Source organism: Triticum dicoccoides, chromosome 5A, assembly GCF_002162155.2.
Source record: "Triticum dicoccoides isolate Atlit2015 ecotype Zavitan chromosome 5A, WEW_v2.0, whole genome shotgun sequence".
NCBI classification, from domain to species: Eukaryota; Viridiplantae; Streptophyta; class Magnoliopsida; order Poales; family Poaceae; genus Triticum; species Triticum dicoccoides.
This window is the reverse complement of record NC_041388.1, coordinates 527,635,715-527,640,537: the sequence shown is the minus strand read 5'-3', so window position 1 is coordinate 527,640,537 and position 4,823 is coordinate 527,635,715. Positions and strand designations below refer to the sequence as shown.

The following is a 4,823-nucleotide window of genomic DNA, read 5'->3' as shown; positions in this document are numbered from 1 at the left end:
ATGGACACGGCCCCCGAGCACAACTGCAGCTCGCCGGCTTCCTCGCCGTCCTCGCAGGGGCAGGTGATGCCGACGTCGCCCACGTCGCCGACGCCGAAGCGCCCCGCGGGGCGCACCAAGCTCAAGGAAACACGCCACCCGGTGTACCACGGCGTGCGCCGCCGGGGCCGCAACGGCCGGTGGGTGTGCGAGATGCGGGTGCCCGGGAAGCGCGGCGAGCGGCTCTGGCTCGGCACGCACGTCACCGCCAAGGCGGCCGCGCGCGCGCACGACGCAGCCATGCTCGCGCTGCACGGCCGCTCCGCCGCGCGCCTCAACTTCCCTGACTCCGCGTGTCTTCTCGCCGTGCCCTCCTCTCTCTCTCTAGCCTGGCAGACGTCAGGCGCGCCGCCATCGGGGCCGTCGTGGACTTCCTGCGCCGGCAGGCCACGATCGCCGGCGCCAGGGCTGCCGAGGTAGTTCCCGTCAACGGGGTCGCCTCCGTAGCGCCCGCGCCGGGCAATGCCAGGTCGTCGGCGACGTCGTCCCAGCAGCCTTGTGCCAATGCTGAGTCCGAGGCGCCTGACGCATTGCGCGGCGGCCTGCCGGAGCTCCACACTTCCGGGGAAATGGACGTGAGCACGTACTACGCGGACCTTGCGCAGGGGCTTCTCCTGGAGCCGCCGCCACCGGCGGCCAGCGACTGCAACGACGGCGGAGATGATGCGGTGCTATGGAGCCACTGATACCGGTAACCTTCTCCGGTGGATTTTTTCTGTTTTCTTGTTGAAAAAGCGCTCCGTGGGGCTATCATCACCCATCGCTACATCAGCATAATAAAATCACGGAACATCTGTGCGCATCAAACCGTGCTCACATGACAACATATACTTGACATAGATGGACAAGCAAGCGGTACGGTTCTTCATTCTCCTAAAAAGACGAACTGGCAAAGCGAAAGACATGGATGTTGGTCCGGAAGTAGGTGCCGTGTGATTACCATAACAAGCGACGTCCACCAGAAGATGTGGTCGACACAAGCCCATCCATTCCATAACAGCACAGAATATACACTTCTGCTTTCCCTTTCCATGTTAGTATAAATGAATGTATAACTTTCCAGAGTTCGGTTTCATTTTTGAAATGATCGCTATCGCTTTACGCTAGCTGTTCCCTGTGGCCTCAGTGGGGTGGGTCACGCCTGTGAGCGAAGAAGCAGTTGGGACCTGTGGTACGGTATGTGTCACGCTCTCCCTTGCTCATACTGTACTACTTCCTACTCCATCCGTTTCTAAATATTTGTTTTTTTAAAGATTTCAAATGAACTATCACATAAAGATGTATATAGACATATTTTACAGTGTAGATTCATTTATTTTGCTTCATATGTAGTTATTTGTTGAAATATCTAGAAAGACAAATATTTAAAAACGGAGGGAATAGAGGCCAATGAGTCACAACATTCCAAGATGATGATTTACTAAGATATTTATGTGGCCTCAGTTAGATATTTGTTGTGCATTGGAATGGTTTGTCTTGTGTCAAGTGCAGGTACACGATGTCAGTTTTATTCACCGTGTTTGCTAAATCTCTGATGCGTGAATTTTTTTTAGGGTTAGTCACTGTCCGCTTTGAGTGAGACTGAAAGGCCGAACGTTGTGAGGAGCCACAGCAACGAGCGTCGGCCATGGCGAGGCCTAGCTGTGAACGAGGAAAAGGCGACATGAGCGAGTATGAAACTTGACGGCATGGGATTAATCTGAGATAACATCACTAAGGCTAACTCAAGGTGATCCCGTAAAATTAGAGGAGCAAAACGACGGAATAAACTTAGTGAAGGATTTTTAGTCCAATAAATTTTGGTGGGACCTAGACGAACTCCTAAATTAAGCGGAGCAAATTGCAAATATTCAAAGTTCAACATAGATTTTGTTTAAACAACCAAAATTCGATACATAATGTGCATAATCATCCGCCGAAACATAGTCTAGTTTTCAAACCTAAACATGAACTTGAACTTAAAACTAAACATGAACTCAAACTAAAACCTTAATCGTCATCCTTATAGAGGGCGAGTCAATCTGCCCGTGAAATCCCAACACTCATGGGGTCCGGCCTTGTGCCGTTGTCGTTGCTATCGGGAAAGATCCTCTGCCATTCTTCAACGTCAAAGTCGCCACCGCCGTCCAGCATGTCGTCCGAGAGGACGATGACCTCTACGTTGGGCGCGCGTTTCGCCTCCGCGAGGATCTTGCGCTCCGCCTCCACCCGCTCGGGGTACTAACGGTGGAGGTATGCCGTGTACTCCTCGTTGAAGAGCCGGCAGAATGGGGCCGCATCGCCGCAGCAGTGGCGGCTTGAGGACGCGCCCACGCTGCGCTCGTGGCGGCGCGGATCCGCGCTGTGGATGGGCGGCAGGGAACAGTGGCCACGCGCTCCGGCCATTCGGCAGAGGGGATGGCGTGGAACGTTTGGGGGGGAGGGGGGGAGGGAGGGGGTCGCCGCAGGCGGGGATGGAGGAGGAGGACATGCAGAGGAGGATGAGATTTTTTACACCACCAGATAAGCGGTGGAGAAAAAATTATCCTTCTTCATGGGTTTTAGGTGTTCGGCTAGGTCCCAGCTAGAGTCGTAAAACCAGATTTTTACTCCTCTATCCAATTATATGGGATCAGCTATGGTTGGCCTAAATTCTCAAACAAAAACAAGACAACATGACCAAATAAAACTGGCGTGGTAGCATAATGTGTAGCTTTTATCACAAGGATGTGTCTACGACTAAACGTTTGAATTTTCGAATGTCATTTTTTACACCTCCTAATGTGACTCATATGCCCATATGTTTGGGAGCTGGTTGAGCAGTTTACAGTGACGGAGCTGGCCAGGATTTGGATATGGTACGGTCCACCAAGTTGATGAAACAAAAATATCTATCACGAAAAAACAAGTATGGTATGGTCCAACAGTGGCTGCGTATTAGTATTAGTTACAGTTTACCTCTACAACCGCCAATAAAAAATATATAATTTCATTGGGAGATAACTTAGCTGCTACTCCTCTTTCAATGCAAATTATCATGCAATGCTGAAGCAAGTTCTGTACCATTTTACTTTGAAGATGTGTCCTGAAAAATTCATAGCCAAAAAATCTCGTTCCTAATCCTTTTGTCCAATCGGCAATTAATGGCAATATCATTAGTTTTTTATGTGTCTTACTGGCAAGAGCTGAAATCTAAGTATAATTTTCGCACATACGAGATGAGAATTAAGAGATATTAGTAGTAGAAATATAACTGGAGTGCTAAGAGCATTTCCAACGCCAACCCGCAAATTTACTCCTGTATCCGTCCGCGGACAAGGGGGGACTAGTTCGCGGACACGAATACGGGAGGCGTTCATCCAATGCTGCCCGTATACATTTCAAACAACTTATTGACAAACCGGACGAAGATCATGCAAATACGAAGGATATCATATAAACCAGAAGAGATTCATGCAAACACGTGGATTTTCATTACATTTCGAACACTTAGAAAAAAACCCTGATCCTAAACCTATCCTACGGCGGCCGGCCATCATCCACTTTCTTTTTGTTCCACCTCGGCGAGCACCTCCTCCATCCTCCGTTTCCATGAGCACCGTTGGTAAGACCCGTGAAGTGAAGGTACGGTCTTCGGCGAGAAAGAGTAGAACGCGGTAGACAGACTAGCCCACATGGGACACAAGGCCCTGCCTCCTCCCATGCCTTACTCATTCTAGGAGGGGTCCACAACCTGTCCGTAGCTGGTGGACGTGAGGTCCACAATGGAGATGGTGGCGCTGGCATTGTCCAACCAGGCCGCCCAATAGTTCGCCTGCTCTGTGGCTGGCTGCAATGGGGAGCGGCCGCTCTACAATGGCATGAATGGGGACAACTGGCGCCGACAGGGAACGCGCGTGGGCGAGGGATGGCGGTTTTGGTTGGCCATGCTGGTCAGAAGCGGGCGTGACTGCTGTCCAGAAGCCCGCAAAGTCCCCACATTTGTCTATGATTTGTGAGAGAAAGTGCATCCAAACCGTCTTACGGACCAATGCAGGAAGCACAATACGTTCGAATCATACGGTCTGGACGATTACATATAATTTAAGAGTCAGCGTAGGAGATGCCCTAACAACTGCAATCTGCGGGATCGATGTCGCGTGGCCGATGCTTCCGCTTGATATAGTCTGAATCTAGTCGCGAGGAAGAAGGGCAGGAGGTAGCAGGCCACAGCCGGCAACACAAATCACAGTCATACGCTAATCACGGGAGATCTTCATCAAGCCTGGGACTAGGAGCCAAGGAGGAAGGATCCGGCTTGCCTGCTTCCTCCCCGTGCTCCCATCCATGCTCCCACCTCATCCTACGGCTGTTTTTTTTCCTTTTTCCTTTCTAATCTAATCATCTCCCCCCTGATTTCAAGGGGGTGGGGTCGGGCCTTATTTCGTTCCAATCAAATCAAGCCACGTATGCGGGAGCACGGATGGGCGCGCGCGAGGGGAGCAGGCAAGTCTCGTCCGAGGAGGAATGGGCTTTCTCGTGGACCTTCTCTTTTTCCAGATACTCCCACATCTTCACAATGTAGTGCATATTTGGTTTTTTAGAAAGCTAAACATATCTACGTTTGATCACGTTTATAGAATAAACTATCAACGTCTATAATATTAACTATTAAAAAAAATAAATATACACTTACTGATGAATCTAAAATGCTAGTTTTGGATTTTGAATGTTTATTGTTTCCTACAATCTTGGTCAAACATAGACTTGTTTTACTTTCTAAAACCAAAAAAAATGCTAAAGCTTATGTTGTTTCTTGCTTGAAC

At 49.9% G+C, this 4,823-nt stretch overlaps 1 pseudogene; it reads left to right on the top strand.

Annotated features, from left to right (window-relative positions):
• LOC119297722 lies at positions 1-725 on the top strand (annotated as a pseudogene).
• Positions 726-4,823: the final 4,098 nt, after the last annotated feature.